This window comes from Triturus cristatus, chromosome 10 (genome assembly GCF_964204655.1).
Source record: "Triturus cristatus chromosome 10, aTriCri1.1, whole genome shotgun sequence".
NCBI lineage: Eukaryota > Metazoa > Chordata > Amphibia > Caudata > Salamandridae > Triturus > Triturus cristatus.
The window spans coordinates 517,439,779-517,465,260 of NC_140593.1; positions in this window are offsets into that span (position 1 = coordinate 517,439,779).

Genomic DNA, 25,482 nt, shown 5'->3' on the forward strand with positions numbered 1-25,482 from the left:
ATGAAAAACATCCAGAAATATAAAGGTCAATGGTTAGTCCATATTAACACACTGTGCCACAGCACAAGGCTGTGCCACCAAACTTGTCTGTACTGACACTGCCAAGGAACCTCCTCATAAAGAGGCATCCACTGAGTATAGCAGGCACCTCGAAGATGGTACTTGGTAAGGGGGCAGAGATTTAGGGAGGGCTGGGTTTAGTGTTGGGAGGGGTCTTCTAGGGTTTGGGGGTTTTGGGCTGTGTTTAGGGCAGTGGGGAGGCTGTTTTTCAGGGTTGGAGTGGAAAGCGGAAGGGATGGGTTTACCTTTAGGAGTTTTGTTTGGGTTTGATGGGTTTGGGTATACAGGACGTTTTTGGGACTTTGAGAGGGGGGCTCAGGTCTCACAGGGCAAGGGCAAACAAGATGGACTCATGGGGAAATGGGTAGGATGTTTGGGATGGAGTTTGGTTTGGGAGGAAGAGGGAGTAGAAGTGTGAGCTGTGCCTGCTGTCTGCACTGTGTTTCGTGTTGGTGTTTGTTGTGTGGGTAACTGTAAGTGTTTGCGTTATTTTGGTGCATGTGATGCGGATGTGCTGGGTGTTGTGGAGGGGTCTGTGGCTGTTGGTGTAGTGTGGTGTCTGTGGTAATGCTGGGTGTTGTGGAGGGGTCTGTGGCTGTTGGTGTTGTGTGGTGTCGTCGGGAATGCTGGGTGTTGTGGATGGGTCTGTGGCTGCTAGTGTGGTGTCTACAGGAATTCTGGTTGTTGTGGAGGGGTCTGTGTCTGTTTATGTGGTGTTTGTGAGAATGCTGGGTATTGTGGAGGGGTTTGCAGCTGTTTATGTGGTGTCTGTAGGAATGCTGGGTGTTGTGAAAGGATCTGTGGGTGTGGGTCTGGTATCTGTGGATATGGGTGTGTCTGTGAAGAGCTCTGTCTGTGTTGCTGAGGTGCCTAGAGTATGCTAGGGTGGTAGGGGTGGTGAGGGAGGTGAATGTCTGCTGTGTGCATGTATGTTTGAGTTTTTTGATGTCTTGCGTTTGTGTGTGGTGCTTGTGTCTCATGAAGTGTGTGCTGTCTTAGGTGTGTGTGCTTGGGATAGGATTGGGAATATGGAATTGGATGGGGAAGGGGCGGGGGAAGAAGGTTGGGATGGGTGGAGGGCTGCCGTGAGTGAGGAGGCCAGGGCCTGAAAAGATCTCTGTAGGCCGGACTTGGCAGTGTGATAGCCTTCCAGGTAGGCAACCATCTGGGTCAGCTGGTTGTTTTGCCCCTGGATAGCATTCAGGACTGCAGTCTGACCCACAGAGATACTCTTCATGAGGTCAATAGCCTCCTCACTCAGGGTAGAGAGGCTAACAGGGGTAGGGGCTGAGGTGCCTGGAGCACAGGAGATTGCTCCCCTCTTAAGGGTGTGGGAATGGCCAACTTGTGGGGGACAACAGGAAAGGTGGCATTGGAACTGGGGGTGGTGGATAAGTATGAAGGTGGAGCTAATCTTGTCGGGTCAGCCACCACTCAAGAGTGTCCACTGGAGGATGACTCAGATGATGACGAGCTTGAGATGCTGTCCTCGCGGCACTCCTCACGCCGTCCTGGTCACTGGGTCCCTCCGTGTATGACAGCTCACGTCTGGAACTGCTGTGACCAGCAGTGTCCCCACCGACATTGGCCCCTTCTACTCCACTTGCCCTGGATTTATTTGAAATGACATGTAACATGGGTTTATTGCAACTGTGTTTTCACACCTGACCATCACAAATCAACTGAAAACATCGAAGACATCCGCGCATCACTCTCATGGTTCACTCGATAGGCTTCAATTTTAGCATGAGAACATGCATGCATATCTTATTGTAGGAATTTTCATGAAGTATGTTTGAACAAGCTTGTAAACCTCAATAAAATGTGTTTAAAAAAAAAAAGAGGAAATGCATGCATGCTACATAACTTGCAAACAGTGGGGTCCACTCGTCATAACTCCAGACAGGCCCAAATGATTGAAGGAATTGTCTGCACTGCATCCTTATTTCCATACTAGGATAGCTGATCACCTTGCATACTTTGGCATTTGTTGTATACCATTGTAAAAAGATGTAACCAAATAAGGTGGATCCAAGTGCGAGATAATCACAATGCTCACACAAGGTCCAGAGTCAAACAAATCTAACTATAAATCATAATACATCATGATGTCTTGAAGGTCAAGTTAAACACCAATGTACCATCAGTTACTTTTGTGGCAGACATCATGTCACATGCAAATGCTCATTGCACACTAATGACACTTTGAACTCAAAATTACATCATATGTCCACTACCTGAAAAATCAAATGAAAGGTGGACACATGTAGTTTAGCTATGTATTACATTCAGCAGATATTATTCCCTGAAAATATCGCGGTCCAAACATTTGGGAAATAGATACTCTGAATTTGCACAGCACAACACTCCATATAGCCATATGAACATCCCCAATCCTGCTTGATATGGTGATGACGCCAGTCATAGATTGTATATCCAGAAGCCAAAACACATTTGAAGATTTTGGGTGGTCCTGAACATGTATGACATGAAGATGTGAGATCACTAAAGTCTCAATGTGAAGGCATATCACACCACTCTTTGGCAGCCACGTTCCGTATAGGGCGTGCCACCAGGCGGTGACGTGGGGCGGGGGAGGGGCAGGATGGGGGGTTGTAAAATGTGGCATACGGACGATTTCAGGTGAGTAACGAAAAAAACAAACAAACAATTTCGTTGCGCGCGCTGCCTCGCCAAATGCGATGCAGCGCGTGCAACAAAATTTGTTGTTTTTTTCTCGTTACTTACCTGAAATCGTCCGTATGCCGCATTTTACAACCCCCCACCCTACCCCTTCCCCGCCCCATGTCACCGCCCGGTGGCACACCCTATACGGGCCGTGGCTGCTCTTTGGTATTCATACTCAGATTGCCTTGTAAGGATCAGTGTCGACACACACATATGATTCCATAGTTCTACATTTCACTTACTCATGCAGGTCACCAGACAGTGAATGAGTGTTTTGAACCAAAACACTATTGTAGATGAAACATCAACTGGAAAATGCACTCTAGCCAACATGTAGGCATTATTGCTGATGGCACCAGTGATGTTTGCACTCTCATTTCACTGTACAACCATCACTTACCAATGGGAACTGTTGTACTGTCATTGCATGTACTGTGAACTCTGTGTCATGTCACATGCAATAGGGCTACTACCAAATGAGAGGCAATAGTGAGGGTACATAATTTGTCACACAAGCAAGACAAGTTGCCTGTAAGATACAATTGTCACCCAGATTTACTGAGAACATGAGCTGATTACTCACTTCCCTCAGCCAGGTGTCTGCTCAAAAGGAGAGAATTGGATGTGGACAGGACTCTGTTGTGTTCCAAGTCAGAAAGACAATAATCACAGCACAGCAGCATGCACCTACTACCACACGTACACTAACAATGACACTTCTTGTGTGTGGCACATGGGCCACCATCAATATGGTTGGTGAAATGTCTGTAACAATCAAAGTTGGCAATATGACATATATGACTCAGGCCAGGACTCAACCCCATGTAGCTGCCTGCGGGCCCTCAACTACCCATCAAGGTACGGGTAGGCCACCAGCAGTATGCAAGCCATCAGGGGTGTCAGGATCCGGTGTGCGCCCCTTCCACTTTTGGAGGACTTCCCCTGCTGGACCTCTGTGATCTTCTGACTCCAGCGCGGCAGGTCCTCCTACCTTTTTCAGCAGTGGGCACTATGCGCGTTGAAGAACCACATGGGTCGCACCTTCCAGGCGATGACTCTACAAATGGCCTTCTTCTGATGGGCATTGACCTGTATGGATGCAATAGAAGTAGAAACAGATTGTAGCTGGAAGTTTGAGGATAACTGTCAGCTTGATACACATTACGTTGATATCTAGCACAAGCCTTCATCAAGAGTTGACATGTTACATGTGCCCATGCCACATGCTAAGCACAACTAAAACACGGATACACATTTTTGTGGTCAACCCTGGCTATGACCTACACTGACTGAGGCAGCACACTAACATCATGTAGGCCAGGGCCATCCTACATGGAATGTGATGTGAGGTGCCATGACACACAACACACCATGTTTACTTTCTGAAGGGTAAACTGCCTGTGCATGACTGTCTAGACACGTTTACTGCTAGTCCCATTGCATTGTTACATATGGTCCATAGAGGCGAGTACCATAGTATACACATCCTAAGACTAAGCTCACAAGGCAAGGGTTGGTCTGTGTGACACTGAGAGCTACCTCTCTGAGTGGTGTGTGGACATGTGCGCTACTTTTTGAATATCATAGTAAGTCATGATAAGTTTGTGTTGTTTGTACTGCCATCACAGGACACCCCTTTTGCCATATATGGCACTGTAACAGGGATGACTACCAACATACCATTGTATGTGTTGTGTGATAGGGAATATTGTAGCCAAGCAGAAGATTCACATTTCTAAATCTATTCAAAAGTAAACTACTATCTACACTGTTCACGTCTCAGATGTGCAAAAGGCATGTACAGTGGAAGCAACACTATTAGAAAAGTGTCAACAGACCTGTGTGAGTAAGGCGACAGTCATTAGTGACAGACACACATTAACACTGTAGGTCAGTGGAAAAAAGTATCAGGTCAGGGGATCCCCTCAGTCACCATGCCTCATATTATCCATGTAACAGCTATCCGGGCTGCTAGTGGTACAGATAACTGTCCGAGAACATTCATAGAACAGCAGGTCTACAGGGACATTGCTCTGTGCATCAGTTCTCCTGCCACAGTAACGCTGGCCCAGGCTGGGCCATGTCCCAGACTGCCACATATCAATGTCAGGCCTTGCTCTCTAAGGCTACTTATACCCAGGGCTGGACTGGGAACCAAAATCGGCCCGGACAAAGTGCTTGGCTGCCCCCCCCTCCCCCCGGGGGGTTGGGGGTGCAGCCGAGCTCTTTGCCAGGGCCGGTTTTCAGACGATTTTGTTACAGGGCCGATTTTGTAACAAAAACGGCCTCCAGGGGCCCAAAACCGGCCCCCATGCATGCGGCGCACCGGGGGATTGCCCGGTGCCCGCTACGGTTAGTCCAGCACTGCTTATACCACACACACCTCACATTTCTACTAATTCAATACATAAAAGTGAAACTTTTGCCCATTTTGTATGTGAACATACGTTTGTGTGGCACCCTGAAGGGGCCTGTGAGGTATAGCTACCTACCAATGTTTTACAAAGTCTGAGTGATCTGTGGGATGGTACACTTGGCTAACATAATCCTCACATGCTTATAACAGTATGCAGACATGGCTCATGGTGTGAAACCTATTCATAACAATGCACATATACCATGATATGATTTGAGAACAAATTGTAGCTACTATGAACTTGAGGCCTGCATAGAGATATGCATGTAACAGAAGTAGAAATCACCCTTATCACATATTCCAATGGTGGCCTTCTCTCCACAAATTTCAGGGCCTCATAATCCATTACGTGTGCCCTATGTAGGGGTCACACAATGTATGCAATCAACATACTGCTTACACTCTGACACTCAGAGGTACATTGTAACCTATGGGTATAGAAAGGAAGCAGTGAACTGGAGTTGAATATGTATTTTAGAACCTTAACTGTTCCTCTGGTGAGGCATAGAGCTGAGCATCCAGGGGAAGAACCTCATCCACCAGGGCATCCAGGTCCTCTAGAGTGATGGGATGGGCCCTCTCCCCTGCAGTGCGTGTCATGATTGCCCCCAGAGGTGGCAAACCGCAGCTAAAATGGAGGAGGTGTTGATAGCGGCAGTGACAGGAGGCAAGTGAGGTTTTTTTCCAACTACCAACTGCCAACTGCCGTGTACATGTACTCTATGTGCCCTGTCATCAGCGTTGGCGCACACAGCCATTGGGTCACGACCATCACTGTCACGAATGTTAGCCTATGGCTGTCACCTTTGTGCATACAACCACTCACAGTGCGGTCGACTTCTACCAGCGGCGTGCGTTCGACATGTCCTATTAGCGAGGTCAGGCATACGCCATGTTAGGGATTGGAAAAACTGTATTGGATACAGTTAAGTGCGTCACCACCACTACAAATGACGGCAAATATGTTTTCATTTGAAATGCTCCATTCTTATGTCGTGTTCAGTACAAAACTTCATCTGTGTAGTGCTTACTATGCACATAGGCAAGATGTGCGCTGCACACTTTAAACAGCAGTTGGCGATATTTAACATGAATTTGTACGCTACCCTCGCTATGGTGGCAATTAACATTTTCTGTATTGATGATGTGCACAGTTATGTTGCAGACCTGTGAAGGCCACCTTGGGGGTGACTAGTGAATGTTCAAGATTAGCCAATGAGGAAGTGAAATGTGCAATACTTAATGAAGCATTAATATTCAGACACATGGCTTTTGACTTACTCTTCCCATAAGTTACTCTGTACACTGTGACCAAAATACATTTTTGGGTTGCTCCTCACATAGGTACCCTAGGAGAGGGAGGAGATGCCAAGCTCTAGTGTATTGCCCATTCCCAGACCTTCAGACCATGGAAGAGCGGCATGTGATCCAGAAGTTTCATTTGAATCGTCAAATAATACAGGACTTATGGCATCAGTTGGAGCCTGACCTCAAACCACACCTCACTTATCCTACATCAATCCCACCACTTGTGAAAATCATGTCTGCATTGCATTTTTTGGCCACAGGCTTGTTTCAATTCACTGTCTCTATTTCAGGTGAAATGTCACAACCTATGTTCAGTTGGGTACTCCAAGAGGTACAAGCAGCACTTTTGAGACATGTGACCAGCTACATCCAGTTCCCCAGACATCAGGATTTAGCCGCTGTGAAGGCAGATTTCTATGCTTTTGGTCACATCCCACATGTAATTGGATACATTGATGGCACACATAATACCTTAGTACCACCACAAGCCAAGGAGCAAGAGTATTGCAATAGGAAGCACTTCGATTCTATCAACGTGCAGGTTGTCTGCTTACTGGATTTGTACATCTCAAACGTATGTGCCTGGTTCCCAGAATCTGCCCATGATTCCTTCATACTGCGGAACAACACCATACCCCAGCTGATATCACATCTACTACAGGAGAGTGCCTTGCTTGTAGGTAAGTGTGATCTCTCCAACCCTTGTGTGGGGGATGTCAGATAGCATGATCTGAAAGTGTGTAACTCATTGTTGCACTTCTGTCTATCTTCTATCTAGGAGACCCAGCGTATCCCAACCTGCCATGGTTGCTGGCATCATTGAGGAATCCTACAATGCCTGGGGAAGTCCGCTTCAATGAGGCCCATGAAAGAACACAGCAGCCAGTGGAGCATGCTTTTGGGCTCTTGAAGGCCAGATTCAGATGTCTGGACAAGACTGGGGGAGCCCACCTCTACTCACCTGGGAAGGTGCATAAGATCACCGTGGCCTTTCTAGATGCTCCACAACATTGCCTGTGACAGAAGATCCCTTACATCGCAGAGTATGCGAGCCATGAAGACCCACCGGGTGAGGAACCTGAAATGCCAAATGATGATGATGATGAGAGTAGTGAAGAATGAGCTGACTTGCGTCAAGATCTCATCCAAAACTGCTACTCCTGAGTGTAAGTATAGTGTAAGATGTGATGACTTTTACTATTATTGCAACTCTTGAAGTGACGTTGTGAGGAGGGTGTCCATGCTACATACTAGGAATATATGGGCCTGGAAATATCTAGGGAAGGGTGTTTGTAATGTAAGTGTAACTTTGTTCAGTTGTGAATGTTGTCTTGGACTGTGCTCTCTAGAAGTTGACAATGTGACGAGTGCCATATGTATGGTTTCTTAGCTAATCTCTCTGTGTTGGTCTGTTTTAGATTTCTTCACCATGGTATCTTCATTTGTGCATTTCAGAGTTTTGACATTAGCAGATATATGATTCTGTTCAGCCATATGAAGTGGACATGGATTATTCCTAGGAATGTCTGTCACAGAGTTTGGGTGTACAAAGCTGGTACCAAGACAGCTTGCACAGTGACAGGATGGAAGTTACCTGGCTTCCATTGGACGTGTTCCTTGTGGTGTGTTGGTCCTAATGCAATATGTGTGCCATCATGTGATACAATACAATGTTGTGTTGGGCGCAATTCATGCTATTCTGCGTTCACATTGGCTAAATCCTCATTATGTATGAACTGTTTGTACCTGTTGAGGTGTCTCCTCATTGTAGGCCAAAGTACTTGTGGCACATTACTGACATGTGTTTGTGATATTCCACCAGATGCAAGCAACACTGTATTGAAATGTCCCTCTGGTCAGAAATTGTTGTACTGACGTGTCTGTTTATTTGTTCATTTGATGTAGGATTCCTTTCGTGAGGTAGGCAATAGGGCTCCAGCTGATGATGTAGACCGAAGGTATTCATGCCTATTGTGTGGGATATTCTCAGATGCATCCCCTCCTTCCATGTTGTGAAAGTCTGCAACTGATTATGTGATCACTGCCACAGAATAATTGAATCATGTCTTATTTGCGGTTTTTGACATAATGCTAGCCTATGATTTGAACAATTGAATAAAGATGTTCTCAGACCAGACACTTGTATGTATGTGTTATGTTATGTTATTTGTATTTCTAAAGGGCGACGGTTAACCGAGGGTGTCCTGGCGCTAGCTACTACCATCTGAACACAGGTTGTCATGAAAATCCTACTTGCTGGAAAGCCAGGTTTTTAGTCCTTTTCTAAATGCCATTACGTCAGTGGCGGTTCTGATGTGGAAAGGAAGTTCATTCCAGGCCCTTGCGGCACTGGAGACAAAGCTCCTCCCTCCCCAGTTGACTTTTTTATGGGAGATGCTAATACCATATTAGCTCCTGAGGAGTGGAGGGTTCTATTAGGGACATACCATTGAAATCTATGTTTGAGATATTCTGGTCCTGTTCCTTGAAGGGCTTTAAAGACAGTGCAAAGGGATTTGAAAAAAAACCATCCATTGTCTAACTGGTAGCCAATGAAACCTTTTAATTTCCTTGGTGACTGATACATATTTTGGCGTGCTGGTAAGCAGTCTAGCTGCCGCATTTTGCAAAAGTTGGAGTTTATTTAAATGTCGCTCTTAAATGTTCAGGTAGAGGCCATTACAATAATCCAACCTCGATAGAATGAGAGATGTTACGACTATGCGTTGGCTGTCCTCCGGCAGGAAAGGCTTTATTTTCTTAATCATTCTTAGGGAGTGAAAGGTCGCTGATGTAATGGCATTTATCTGGTCCCCAAAAGTGAGTTTACCGTCAATTATAACTCCCAGATTTTTTGCTTTCCTGTTTTTGGAAGGGTGCCTAATTCTTCCGGCCACCAATCAGGAGTCCAGAAGCTGGGATTATTTCCAAAGATGATGACCTCAGTTTTGCTCGAGTTTAACTTCACACAGTTCTGTGTCATCCACATCTTGACTGATTTCATGCAGTCATAGAACCTCTTGCCCTTATCTGATTCCTGACCTGGCAGCAGAGACACTACAATTTGTGTGTCATCTGCATAAGAAGTGAGATGAAAGACAAAGGATCTGCTCAGGGCAGCCAAGGGGGATACGTAAACGTTAAAAAGAGTAGGACTAAGGAATGACCCTTGCAGCACTCCACAAGGTAAGGAAAAAGTTTTGGAGCAGAATTTGTCCAGTGCCATAGTTTAAGTTCTTTCAATTAGGAAGGATTTCAGTAGCTTCCAGGCTTTGCCCTGAATCCCGCAGGTCGATAAACAGTCCATCAGGAGATCATGATGTACCGTATCGAAGGCTGCAGAGAGATCCAGCATAATCGGTGCTGCATTGTCTCCCTGATCCAGGGCTTCCTTTATTTCTTCGGTGGATTTTATAAGGGCAGACTTTGTGCTTTGTCCTTCCCTGAACCCATATTGAGTAGGATCCAGAATATGATCTACCTGGAGAAAGGCACTAAGCTGTGTGTTCATGGCTTTCTTCGCCAATTTAGCCAGCAATAAAAGGTGGGAGATTGGCCGATAGTTATTAGGATCCTTAGGGTCTAAGTTTTGTTTCTTCAACAGTTGAAGGATTGATGCTATCTTCCAAGTTTTAGGGAAATGCCCTGACTCAAACATAGCATTAAATAAGAAAGTGAGCGAGATAGCAATAGGTTCAGGGGCTAGTTTGATCACAGCGACCAGGCAAGGATCATAAGGAGAGCCTGACCTGATAAAGGCGAGTAGATTTAAAGTGTCTTTAATGGACTGTGGAGAAAAGTTATCAAGGGTAGGCAATAAGTCAGTTGTTGGTTTGACCCCCATAGTTGGAATATTTGTCCCTCCCATTCCAGAGAAACTAAACGACGAGAAGATAAGCTCCACCTTCTGCAAGAACAAAGTGGCAATTTCCTCACATAATTTTTGACTGCTCGGAATTTTAAGTGTAGAAGGGGAAGCCAATCTAGGTATGGTCCTGAAGAGTTCTTTGGTGGAACATTTGGCCAGTTTAATTTGATTTGCAAAGAATTCTCTTCTTGTACTAAATAAAAGCCTTTTGTAAACTGTAACAATTTGTTTATATAATTCTTTCTCAGTTTTGTTGTATTCTTTTCTCCAGTTGTGTTCTAGACTCTTGCAAATGAGTTTTTGTTCCCTTAGTTCCACAGAGTACCTGGGAGCTGTTTGTTGTGATCGTTTAGGGTGCAGAATGTTCCCAGGGGCAAATTTTTCGCAGGCTGTCTCCACCCATTTTGCATAACAAATTGTGGCCTCCTCAACCTTTATAGGCGGCGAGCAGGCGTTCACGGTAAGAAGATCTTCTAACTCTGTGCCCTTAATTTTATTCCATGCTCTTAGTCCTATCTGGCTCTTAGGGGCCCCAGTACTATTGTGTCGGTAGGGAGGGACCAACTCGAAATGAATTGCTACGTGGTCTGTCCAAGTAAGTGGCTGCAACCCCGTACAGGTAAGCTGTGGATGATTGGAAAAAATCCCCTCCAAAGTATGGTTGCGACATGAGTTGGACCTTCTACTTGTTGCCTTAGATCAACACTACTCATCAAATCAATAGGAGCGGTTGTGTCAGGGTTGGTCAGTGCTTCCAGATAAAAGTTAAAATCCCCGGGAATGGTAAATGATTCAGAGCAGAGCCCATCCTCTAGCAGAGTTCCAAATGAGGCTAGAAACGTGTTCCTAGGTCCTAGTGGTCTGTACAATAAAATGCCCTTGAAAGACTGGTGGTGGGAAAGGCGGAAACTGAAGGAAAGTGCTTCGCATGTTAAATTATATGCTGTATGAAAGGCAGCATTAAAGGAGCTATGATATATTACTGCCAGCCCCCCCCACTCCTAATGGGCCTATTTTGTGTATGACAGAGGAACCCTGGTGGAGTGGCTTTAATTAAATCAGGGCCTGAGGCATCATCTGTCCAGGATTCTGTGATAAACACCAGATTTATATTAAGATCTTCCATAAGTATGGCACACTCCATGCTGTGTTTTACCAATGATCTGGCGTTGAGCAGTAAACATCGTAATGGGTTTGCATAAGGCCGCTCTGTGTTTGCCCATTTCTGTGGTCTGTTGGGCTTGGTTGCCTGAAATATAAGTTGATGGAGTGACTTTTTACAGCTAGGACAAGTAATGGGAATTGATCTGGGAATTGTGTAGAATGTTAAGCACATACAGGCGGCTTCCTTACCTCCTGTATTCAATGCAAGTAGCTCAGCCCCAGAGTACTTTAAAATGTCAGAAAGGTCTGACTTAAAAGATGCAGATGGGCTGGCGCTGAGCGCGATCCACGCGCTGACGGGCACAGATGAGTTGCGTGGACCGATCAATGCGCTGTTGGCTACTGGGACCTAGGACGAACAGCTTACAGCGTGCAGGTAAAATGAATACAATTGCACCCAACATACAGTGAATCACAATTTAAATCGCAATTTAAAAGAGTAAAAACGCTTTTAGAGCAGATTCCCCTCCGAGTTATAACTCAGCTCTATGATCAGGGAAAGGCAGCACTGTGCGGTCGCATCAGCGGGTTCATTTATATTCTCCGGCTAAACAACTAGCCCGCTAACCAAGATGGTGGCCCGGCTCCGAGTTGCGGGGACAGATCAATGTGCTGTCAGCTACCGGGACCTAGGACGGGCAGCTTACAGCGTGCAGGTAAAAGTAATACAATTGCACCCAACATACAGTGAATCACAATTTAAATCACAATTCAAAAGAGTAAAAACGCTTTTAGAGCGGATTCCCCTCTGAGCTATAACTCAGCTCCATGATCAGGGAAAGGCAGCGCAGTGTTGTTCTTACATGGTAGTGATCTTGAGTTGGACATTGTTTACATACAAAATACCCATGCTTCCAGAAATTCCTAGTTTTGACATTGCAAAGTTCACTTGTAGTACATTCACATTTCTTTATATGTGAGAATTACAACAGGAGACAATGATTTGGTGATGTGTTTTTAATGAAGTGAACAAGGATAAGATCAAGAAATTAACTAAATATTACACAGTGACAACAAAAAGTGAAGGCTTCAGTCATGGTGGATGAAACCATTGTAGTAGAGTCCAAATTGTCAGGAGTCCAAAGTCCAACATACTCCTTCCATCAGTATGGGAAAGTGGGCAGGGATAGTCTGCAAAGTGAATATTTAGCATACACAGGAGGACATTAGGGGCAAAGTTTTTTCCTGGAATTGGTGGATGTCTTAACATGCTGAACTCCTGAAAATTTGAGTGGATGTCCCCTCTTACTGAGAGAGGGGGGATCCACAGCTGCTGAGACAGGGGCGTGTACAGGCGTGTCCTCCTCTGACAGGGCCTCCCTTCCTGTGGCTGTGGCAGATGTGGACGGTCTGGATGTACTTGGACCACAGGAAGGGCTAGATGCAGGTGGAAAAGCCCTGCAGAGGGTGGTGTTGATGTCCCACAGCATCCGAAACAGAGAGGCCATGTTGATGTTCATGCCTGTCGCCTCGGTGTGGATGTCAGCCACCTCAGTGTGTATGCCGGCAACCTCTATGTATGTGTCCCGATGCAACTGCTTAATTTCCAGGATTTCAGTTGATACCTGGCCCATGATACTTTGAGAGTCCTGGTAGACTCTCAAGACTTGGGTGAAAGCAGCCTGGGTGTAGGTGTCCCCAGTGGGCTCACTCTTTGGGCTCACAGTTACCCCCCACCTACACCTAACCCCATGGGTCTGTGCCCTTGGCACAGACTCCACCCTCTCACTGGGTCCTGGTTCCTCTGTGACTGGAGCCGACTCAAAATCCAGGACTGGGGGCGCTGGATGGTACTGACTGTGCTAGGTGCACAGGTTGGGGGGCAGTGGTTGGCTGTGTTGTTGCAGCTCTGGTGGGAGGTGTTGTGGGCACAGGGAGTCCCACTGTTGGCATTTGCCAGACTGACCAGGTGGGCCAGGACCGTCATCCACGTCCACATCTTCAGGAGCGTTGTCATCACTGAGGGCTTCGTCCTGGGTGTTCGGTTTCCAACCTCTGTGCAGGTGCAGTGGCGGATTGACTTATTGAAAAATAGAGAACATTGTTATAGGTGGAAGTGAGGGATCTACATCCACGTTGTTTGTGTCAAAGTGAATAGGGACCTAGAATGGAGCAAAATAGATAGAGATTAGTATTGTCATCTATTTGTGTTGAGTTGAAGTTGGTTACTAGACATTTGTAGATATTAAATAGATTTAGTAGATTTCATCAGCTCATTATACGTGCAGACATGTTGCAATTTGGCTTTAGGGATAAACATGACATCTAAAAAAACTGCTACAAACACAGTGTGGTCCTAACATGTATTTGTGCATTCCACAGCCTAGTTGTGTCTAATAAAGGCAAACATCCAGCTTGGTAGACTATTTAGCATTATTCATCATGTGGGAAGTGCAAAGTAAAGGGGTCACCTACCACTGATAATCAGCTGAGTTTCCTTCATGGCTCACATGTATTAGGGGTACATTGTTTTTATGGTGTCACTCATGCCATCAATAGTTTCAGTTGATGAGACCAGGACACCATCAAGCAAAGTATTCAGACGTATATCTGAGTGGAGCACTGTCTCTTCATTGCACAGTCCATGATGAGTGAAGATCAATTGTAACATGGCAGACAAGTGAGAAGGGGCAGAAGGAGTCTAGCATTTTGGGTAGAGTTGCAGTGAGAGGGCCTCATTGTAGCAAATGATGCTGGTCAGGGATGAGGTGGGTTTTAAAGTGTGATTTGCAGGTTTGTCCACTTGCCAAAGCACATCAGCTGTGTATTTTTTAAATCCATCCAATGGTCACTGTCATTTTTTTTTCCCTGCGCCTACTGCTGTGGTTTATCGCCGTTGGATAACCGCAATTTGTTAACCGCCGATGGGTGACCGGGAGTTCAATTGTGTAGTTGTAATATGCTCGGAGGGTGGATCACGGATCTGACGGCGCTGGTGGATGCAACACCAACATTGCAGACCATCACGGTCCCATCGGAAAGAGCGCCTTGGCTGCGGGTGGCACTTCAGACAGCACATCTGAAATATGGCAGGCGTGAGATCGCCAGCCCTGCAGAGTTGAAGATGTGACGTTCGGGCAGTAGGACCACCAAACTCATAATCAGGCCCATAGTTTATGGAGGGCTACTTGCACCTTTGGTTTCAGACTTACAATATGTAATCCATGTTTTCTTATGTGCTCTATCGACGCTATTGTGCAATAAACACTGTGAAGCATTTACATGTGGTTGTTCCCTTTACAAGCCATGCTTCATTTCATACAAATGTGAAATTAACATGATTATCAAATACAAAATACCAATAACAGTATCTTGATGAAAACAAAGCTCAAAATGATAAAGGACTGGATATAACTCTAGCCAGATGATTTACAAGTGTATTGTGATAGAAATACAATATTAATTGATGTTAGCAATGTCATTTTGTGTTTCAAAGTCTGAATGAAGAAGTTGAAATTTAACACATATATACAAAGGTTTAAGTTGACTTTTCTCTCCCTTAGGAATGTGGGGGCATATCAGCAACAGCCGGCAATAATTATCGCTAAGCGCTTAGCACGAGGATAATTATCGCCGGCTATCGCTGGATTTCATCACAGGGATAGCATGCTATCAGCAACGCTTATCTCCAATGCGATAAAAAATCCAGCGATAGCTGCTAAATGTGCGATTATCGCTGGTAATCCAGCAATAATTGCACAGCGATAGGCGATATGTTGATGATAGGGTAGGGTGGTCTCATCCTCAGAATCCACCACTCATAGGCTATAATGGCTTAGTCAGTTGAAAAGCAGGCGTAATGAAACCTGCGATATGCGCGGTTAGCGCTACTTTTCTCGTCGCTAAACAGGTTAGCGATTTGCTTGATAATTGGAGAAATGTCGGTTAGCGACATTTTCCACGTTATTTTAGTAGGGTACGCCCACTTTGCATATCATTGGCAATGATAGGCGTTAGGGAAACCGGCGCTGAGTCATAGGTACACGCGTTAGCAATAGAATTATCACCGCTTTTCGCCCGAAAACGGACGCTAAAGCGGCAATAATTATATCGCTTCCCCTTGAAGATATGCCCCATAGAAAGTTGAATTGTTATCAATGTTTTGTTCAACTTTCTGAACATTTTATTATACAATATGAGTGTCAAAAGACAGACATTTACAATTATCTAATTTGACTGCTGTGTCTGTACCGTGGGGGAGCTTGACTACATCTCCCAGCCCGCATTGCGGCCCGCGCCGCCGAAGCTGCACCAGACGCGCCAGGAGGCGCATAAAGGGCGTCCAGGGCTCCTACTGTGTGGGAGCTCATTTGACTGCTGTGCCCATACTGTGGGGGAGCCTGACTACGTCTCCCAGCCCACATTGCGGCCATCACCACCAACGCTGCACCAGACACACCAGGAGGCGCATAAAGGGCGGCCAGGGCTCCTGCTGCTCAGGGTGCGCGAGGGCACACACAGGCCACACCCGGGTGAAGCCTGGGCCAAGGGGCGGGCTCATCTGCGCCCGTCAGTGTCTGACAGAGGTTGTGCTGGGCCAGCTCTCTTTTATCTGGAAATCAGCATGGGTAAGCGAAAACTGCCTTCTAACTCTGATGGGTGTAAAGTGAAAGCTAAGATCCCACGTAATTGTTCCTTCATTATCTCATATCTAACAACAGCTATTGAGGCGTTAAATGAGGAAATCCATGATGTGGAGGAGCAGCTGGGACATGGGGGGATCTAGACCTGGTCATAACTCCCCTACCTCCCCTAAGGAAGCCTCATGACACGAAATACCAGTTGCTAACATTGAAACAGACCTTGATGTGTAGGAAGGCGCTTCTACCCTGGCCGCACAATACCCCGTGGCCTCTATTCAGGGACCTGCGTAAAAAACTGGGGGAAGAGTGGGACGAGATGTTTCCCCTTCTTTAATGGCGGACCCAAACAAAAAGGGGTGGAAAAAAGGCACAAAGCGGGGGGGGGGGCGGGGGGCGGCAACACGGCTGACTTTCAGCCCCAGGAGGGGAGTGAAGGACCTTTGGGCAAAGAGGACTGGGTCAAAGCGCATTTCACTGTTGCAGTGGGAGACTTTATTCAAGCGCACCTTGAGAGCTTTTTGGGTCTCTTAAAGAAGACCTGATCATTTGTATTACAAACCTTCTAGAAGTCATGCTGACTAAACTCTCCTCCATAGAGCTAAAATTAAGTGAGCTGAGGGAGCGCAAACTGGGGTTAAATGATAACACCATATTGGGTAATGTGCCGCATGGTGTTCAAACTGCTTTACGCCCTCCTCAGGCAGGACTATCGAGGGGGCTCAACATATCACTCAGGACTCTGGGGACCCAAAGCCTGACTATAATAATATAGGGAATAACAATAAAGTTGGCTGCGAAACAAAATCACATGGGGTCACACTTACCGCCTGATCAGCTAGAAACGCTCACTCCTGGCGAGCGGAGTAATTTCTCCTCGCATTGGGCTGGTAATAAATGCAGGCTCCACTTGCCCCCGGAGGCTACCCCTTTAACTGCGGTGTTAGTAGGGGTACCTCACCTTAAAGATAACATAAGCGAGAACACAGATGAATTGATTCGTAAAGTTACATTTTGGTGTACCAAGCTGTCTGATGGTGGGACCAAAGCATCATCACACGTTATAATGGCCAGGCGGGTGGGTTGGGCTGGTCAGGGTACGAAGAGGAATGAGGGTGACTGTGTCAATATAAATTTTAACAAGGTTAACGCAGCTGGCCTTCTTTTTTAGGTGGGAAGTAATAATGGTCCGAGGACATTAAAGCGCTCCCTCTTGGGTACATTTACCACCCAGTTGTGAGAAATCAGGCTAGAAATCTCACACCCCTGTTTGGTTACCCTTCAGAGAGAGCATATAAAGGACCAGGCAATAGACATAATAATAGGGACGGCCACTTTTTCACTCTGAATCAGAATCATCAGACCTTAAGTTTGTCAATGCCAGAGGTTTTTACCGGTGAGAGAGTAGCAGGGAACACCTTTGAATCAGTGAACAGATTTTTCCCCCTGAGTCAGTTAGATTCTAATGACTGACTATTAAAACACCCCCCTATGCCTGGTTTGTACCAGCCAATTAAGGGCATTTCTATCCCGAGTATATTAACGAGGGAGGAAGGAAGACCGAAAGGAATCTCTAAGGTACTTAGCTGGAATGTAGCGGGTTTAAAGAATACGAGAGAGGATACAAGCTGGCTTGGTCTGGTAAGGGAGTATGATATAGGTGAATAAATTTTGGCTTGACGGTCACACAACTTATTCGGAGGCCGCACGATCCTCTGTAGTGGGGCTTCCGAAGGGCGGTTTATCAACATTGATTTCCCTTACAGTTAGGGGTAATCATAGTAAACTGAGTCTATTAACTGTCTAGCGGTCGAGATTATCCCCGTGAATGTACCCAAAGTACTTGTTCTTAATTTTTATAATTCTTTTGAAAAATTGTGTATAAATGAACATCTATGCAGTTTAAATCACTTTTTAGATTTATACAGGGAGGAACAAGTCACGCAGTTTTCGATCATTTTACTGGGAGATTTTAATTTTCATTTGTGCAAACAAAATTGTCACGCCATTGATGATCTCGGTCCAGGTTCTCACTTAGAGATTCACTTTGAACACACTCAAACAAGGGGGATATAGAGTGGATTTTGTAGCTGAATTCGGATTGGTACATCCCAACTTGACAGAGGAAGGGGCTGGTATTCCCTTCTTTAAGGGCAGGGGCATGCTTTCAACAATCGATTATATATTTGTTAATACAACTTTACTTCCCCTGGTATCGGATTATGCTGCTCAATGGTCACATTGTAGCGAACACAATCACATTCACCTCACATTACGAGGGTGCCTTAAGCACGTGGATAAAGTGGAGAATACGCCCCAGCTCCTACTATAAAAACCACAAATCAAGGTCGTAGACTTAAATGGGCCAAGGTTGTACCAGATCTTTTATTCAATGACTTATTAAATAGTGTAGGGAACAAGATAGTTATATGTCAAGAGGGTAGCCAAGGGAGAATCGAGATTATTACAGTGTTTGATAGGATCTGCAAGCAGGTAGCTAGTGCCCTCTCTTACCCTAATAAGGAATGTATCAATAACGGCGAGAGGTGGTTTGATCATAATTGTACAGCTGCCCATCAGAATTTACTTTTCGCTTTAAAACAAAAACCCCAAGATAGAACCTTAATAGCTGCTTTGAGGGTAGAGTATAAGCAGGCTTTACGTATTCGCAAATCAGAGATTAAATAGGAAGCCTGGAACAAACTGCTGTCCGTAGATGTCATTAAGAACAGTGCGAAGTTCTGGGACATTGTAAAAAAATACTTTTTTTCTGGTCTTGGGGGTACCACTGTTGAATGTAATATACTTGAAGAGCTGTGGTTAAACCATTTTAAATATATTATGGTGACCAACCAGACCAGGTACACATAGGCACCACACACATGGCTGCAGCTTATAGCATGGATTTTTCTGAAAAAGAAGTGGCTGCGGCCATTGCCCAAATGATGTGCCATAAAGCACCTGACCTGGATCGGGTCCCCGCTGATCTTTTTAAGGTGGACATTACACTATGGTAAAAAATATTGGCAAATGTATTTAATATGGCATGTCAACATGGTTTGCCAAGATCCTGGTCAAAGTCAATTATCGTTCCAGTTTTTTAAAAAGGGCAGAGAGGAGATCCCAGGTGCTATCAGACAATATCATTGATTGATTCTGCAGTCAAGGTGTTAGGCAGAGTGGTTCATAGTAAATTAACTGATTGGAATAATGAACACAATGTCTTGTCAGATCTCTAATATTGTTTTAGCAGGAGCACCTTGGACCAGTGTCCTAATTTACATCTCCTAGTAGGGAAATATACTACAGCAAAGAAAGGGAAACTTAATCTTGCTTTTATGGATCTGTCCTCAGCCTTTGACCAAGTGAACAGAACCAAACTTTGGGTATGGATAAAAATATTGTGTATTTTTTGTCAGACTTGCAGAGGGAACTTTCGTCAACAGTAAGGTTTGATCAAAAGGGTAATCTTACGCAAGAGATTGGTATCATAAGAGGAGTCAGACAGGGATGCATTTTGGCCCCCTTGCTGTATACCCTATAATTTAGACTCAGTCCTGTGCGGAGCTATTCAGGATATTCCACGAATGGGGAATCATTTGATTCCGGCACTCCTATATGCAGACGACGCTGCTTTGCTAGCACGCACAGCGGTGGGTCTCCAGTGCCTTCTGAACTCATTTGTCGATTTTATGGGTTCATTGGACCCGAGCATACATTTTTCAGAATTACACACTATGATCATGGCAGTGAAGCCAAGAAAAGTCAAAACGCTTTTTTGCGAAGGAAATGAAATACCTAGGGTTACTACATTCCCATATCTAGGTGTCTTATTTGATAACAGGAGTGCATGGGTCTCGCAAAGGAAGGCGAAGAGAAACGCCATGGCAAGATCGACAGTCGCGGTGCTTGATTTTGCTCAAAGGCCTGTGCAAGCAATGATAAATATATACAGAGCAAAGAGTATTGCTATTTCGAATTATGGTTCTGAAATCTGGGGATATAAGGATTGTGCAGAGCTTCAAACAGTGGAAAATACATTTTTGAGAAGCCTGCTCTCATTTCCACAATCAATGCCTACTTACATTATTCATCAAGAAGTGGGTATTGGCTTTGTGGCAGACTTGATTAGAATGGCCCCCCTTCTTAAATGGATCTTGATTTGGACCAATTCAAAATTAGTGATGAATCAGGAGATTATACAAGACTGCACTGCACTAGATAGGGAAAGTAGCATCCCTTGGCTTAGTTACGTAAAAAGTATAGCAAGGCTGATAGTTCGCCCAGAGATATTTAATAAGCCAGAAAAATTATATAAAAAAGATCTGGCATGGGCTAAGACCTCATTTTTATGTCTAGCATCTGCAGAAAGAGAGACCAAAGAGTTAATGAAACCTACTGTACGGGCTCACCAAATTGTAAAAAACACTTGTTTCAGGGAGCCTTATTTAGATATAGTTACGAAGCCCCAACATTGTTTCCTTTTGACAAGACTGAGGTTCAACTATCTGCACTTTTTATTGGCCGAACCCCAGGGATGGAGAAAAATAGAGGACCTAGGATCCTGCACTTGTGATAATTTTTCGAGTCAAGACACTTTGCACTTTGTCTTGTTCTGTGAGCATTATTTGCACATTCGCAAATGTTTTATTTTACCAATTTTAAGGGACAAAGGCTTTTTGCGGGCTCAACCAGCCCTAATATATTTGCAGATGTTGAATAATTCCTGGGAAACCTTTAATGTTGCTAGCTTCTTAGTAGCGGCAGTCAGAGAAATGAAAAAAAGAGGGTCCACATGACCTGTTATAGAAAATATTTATCTCTTTTTAATGTGAAATGTTTTTCTCTCACCAAATGCATTTTATATTATATTATTTGAACTTTTTAGAGAAGTCTTTTAATCATGTGTATTTTTAACCTGGCCCGTATTTTAATTGTGATCGATTTTCGTTTAACGATTATGTATTAACTGGTTTTCACTTAAATTATATTTTAACATGCTTTTATGGTTTTAAATAACCGAATAAAGTGCTTTTGACAATTAACATTACACTTTTATACACAGATGTAGTACTAATCATCATGTAATCTCTTATTGTAGGACTAGCTCAATGAACAGAAGTTCCCAAAATAGCACCTAGAACTCAAACCACCGTTTCAACTCCTGCAGTAGTCTTCAGTGAGGACACAACTCCTACTGGTCCGGATGAGGAGCAGCCTGGCCCATCAAGTGTGTTTGGGCAGGCTGCTAGGGTGCCCTCCCTCTGCCTACCGGTGGTAATTCCACCAATGTTGGGTCCCCACCTCCACAACAGGCATTAGTTGACACTGCTCCCTGTGGGTCAACATCAAAACAACTTCTGCAGTGTGCACACCAGTACTGTGTCCTGCTTAGGCAACAACAAGTCCGGTGTGATGGTGCCAACTGTGCAAAGGACACAGATTGTTATGAGTAGGGGTAGGTCATCATTTGGACAGCATGGTGAGGCCACTGATGCCCATAATTTTAGAGAAGCTATGGGCCATACCATCATTGGAGCAGCCTCCGGGCATGAAGAACAGATGGGCCAGGTCATAGAGCTCCTCCAAGACAACAACCAGCTCATGGCTGACATCAATCAGTTGCAGAGGGAGCACAATGGCTTCATTGAGAGGCAGATATCTGTTTTGTCCTCCCTGTTTGGGGTGGTGCAGGATGAGGTTAGGGACATATGCAGGGCTATTAGTCAGTCCTCTACATTTCTGTGCACCCAGTACCATTCACCAGGATCCTCCACTGAAAGGGAGACCCAGCAACCCCAGGAGCCACCTTCTATCACCGATAACCCTACAACTGTGGAGCCAACAGTCACCCTGAGGAGAGGTCATGAATCAGAGCAAGTGGGAGAGGATCCCACCAAAGCTGCCACCAAGAGGTGCAAGTAATGATCATCTGTGAAATGGTAACATTAACTCTTGTGACAATTCTTTGTATAGGTTTGCCTTCAGAGGAAAATATGTATTTTGGACAATTATGTACTCTAACTAATGGTTGCTATACCCTTATAAATGTCATCCATCATCATAGTCAATTCTGTATCTGATATAAATAATATGTATTTTATAATCCGTAATTTCTCTTGCCATCTTATTCCACCTTACTCAATATATGTGTTAATCAAAATACAGTTTGTTTTAAAACACATTTAAACTGTTGTTCTACTCTTTGCTGGATCGTCCAACTGTTGTGTTAGGAAATGTTCTTATTGTTTTTTTACAAAATGTATTTATTGAGATTTAAATAATACAGTGCCAGTGAAAAAATAATCAAATGTTGAGGGACAGACATTTGGAAAGATAAAGGTAAGTGTAACATAGATCATCAGGGCATGGCTCCAGATATCATTACAGGAGTTGTGTGCATCATGATTCACATGCATGTGAAATAGAGGAGTACCAAGGCTTCTTATTGTGTAAAGATTTTACACATGCTCCATATACAGCATTTTAATAAAATCATAGTTAAATAGTGAAAATTAACAAAATGTATATGGGTTATCTCACAAATTGATCCAAACATTGATATTCTTGAGATGAAAAATCTATTATTACATATAACAAAATCATCATCTTATGTTCTTCATGTGGTTGAATACATAGTGATTTACACTTTTAGGTATATACCAAGACTATCAGATTGCATATGGACAGCACTAGTAGCCATTACTATAAGCTCACACTGCAATTATGGCAGCATTGCCTACTTTTTTATGTTAAAGCAATACAAACATCTGTACAATAAAAGTAAAGTAACTCAACCATTCAATATTTCACCAATGATTTGTTGTGCTTATGAAGATGGCAGTGTGTGGTGACCTATGGGGAAAGGTGCATGCTTTAAATCAATAAGTGATGTTAAATCAAGAATTAGATACACTCAAGAGGACTGGGCCACAATGTTGCCATTTAAAAGGGCCACCTTCTCATGTAGTCAGTTACATTACTGTATCATATATGAGGAATCCCACTGTGCCATATAATAAAGACAGTGTAAAACATCACCATCTGCAAACACCTTATGTGTATATGTTGTAATCTCAGTTTCTGTTACATTTATGGTATGTTCCGCACACCCCTCTGCTATTGCCATGTTGGTATGGTCCCCCGAGAGGTGACAGTAGAACGTTGACATGAGAGCGCTCCAGTGTCAGGAGAGCGGATGACAGGAAATAAAGGTTATGCTTACCTCGTCTTTATTGCTTCAAGAGTTCTTCTTCATACTACAACACTGGCGACGTCTCTGCGCAGGAGGCAGCCTGTCATCTCGCCTTTCGTTATATTCTCTCCTGGGTTAGCTGTTTCGTACGAGTAGGAGCAGCTTGGCAATTTGTCCGTGAATTAACGCTGTCAGCCGATGGGCGATTCTTGGTGAAGGATATCTTAACAGCCTGCATGGTTCGCATCGTCCTCGTGTACACTTCTTACGGAGGACGTGATGTGTCGTGGGGCGGTGAACCTGTGAGCAGTGCAGCCGAGCAAAATCAGTCAGCTGGCAGCCCTGTCAGATTTCGAAGGAATCGAAACCTCCGTACGTGCTGTGGTGTCCGCGAGTCCCCGCGGAACTTCAGGGATTCCTATCTGCAGTTCTGAAAGAAACAGAGGAGTGTGCGTACCCAGTCGCTTGTCTCAGTCAGCAGGCAGGCTCCGTCAAGTCAGCTGCGGAGAGTTCGACACGCCTCTTGCCAATTTCAAGTCAGCGGCGGAGAGTTCGACACGCCTCTGGTCAATTTCACCGGCGCTCCAGTCTACGAGAGCCAGCTTAACGTCAAGTCAGGCGAAGCTTCTCTGCCTCTGCTGCGGGTCTCGAGGGCACCGATCATTTTCTGTTCCTGCGCAGCGAAGGGTCAGCAAGGTCAAAAGGTCGTCTTGACAAGTAAGACTTTTCCATTTCCCTTTGTTGCGTGTTGCCACTGTGATAGGCACACATTCTACGTGCCTTCTGAAAGATCCTCCTGTGATGCGCACACATTGTGGGAGGCATAATCGTACTTCTCTTCTGCTGCAGTGCGTTTCTTCTGTGATGCGCACACACTGTGCGTGTCTCCACTAATATTCCCTATCGTGTAGCTCCACCAGGGACCCCACAGGGTCGGGCAGGTCATGTCAGTCAGGAAGGTGACGCATGGCTTTTGAACTATTGCCTCATGAGGTTGTCTCTCCTTGTTTACCGTCACAGGGAGATTTGAAAGTTGTGATAGACCTTTGGTGCTAGATATTCTTCTTATGTAAGCCCCTGTTGGAGTGGGTTTCCGCTAGCTTTTGGTGGTTTAGCAGCGAAGTGCACTCTTCTGCCTTCTCTGCCCTTCAAGGTCCATTGTGTGTATCCTCATACTAAAACAGGTCAGCTACTTCAGCCAGGAACCCTCCACCTTATACAAGATGGGTACGCCTGGAATGAGCCAACCACCATCATTTTTGAATGACTGTGGTGATCCAGATATTCATTGGAAGGACTGGACAAAGTTGTTCGAATCCTATTTGATTGCGATGGGCGGAGAAAGGTTCTCTCCGTTGCGTAAACAACATATACTATTGCATAATTTGGGGGTGCATGGTCGTAAAGTTTATGAAACTCTACCTGAGCCAGAATTGGAGGAAGAGGATGATGCAGATGTGTACGACATAACACTGATGAAATTGGAGATTCATTTTGGTGACAAAGTCAATGTGGTGCTTGAACGCCACAAATTCTTTAGCAGGGTGCAAGGGAAGAGCGAATCTATTAATAATTATATAGCGGCTCTTAGAGGATTGACGCAGTTGTGTGATTTTGGTGAACTTAATGATTCGTTAATAAGAGACCAACTGGTAAGGTGTACTAACAGTGGGAAGGTGCAGGAAAAATTACTTGCTAAAAATCCGTCCTTGAAGGATGCCATTTCTATTGCCCAATCGATTGAGCACACAGCCAAGTGCGTAAGAGAGATGAAAGCAAAAGAAGAAGTGGTCGCTCCCATTCAGTGCGAAGAGTTTGAAGGTGAAGTGTTAAAAGTGCATAATAGGGAAGGCGTAAAGAATCTGCCCACCTACAAGGAGGGTCAAAATTTGAAATGTTACAGGTGTGGGAGCAGTAACCACTTGGCTAACAGTCCATTTTGCTCAGCACGCAGTGTTTTGTGTAAAAAACGCAATAGAAGAGGACATTTGGCCAGAGTATGCAGGGAGGGGTCAAGTAACACTTCTAGGGTCAGCAATCCAGTTGGAGAAACACAAGCAAGATTTATTTTCCAAGTCAAGGACAGCGACGAAACAACTAGGCCCAAGTATCCTAAATGTGTTATACACATAGACAACAAAGCCATTGAAGTGTTTGCTGATTCGTGTTCCCCGTATACGCTAATAAATGCAAAGGACTTTGA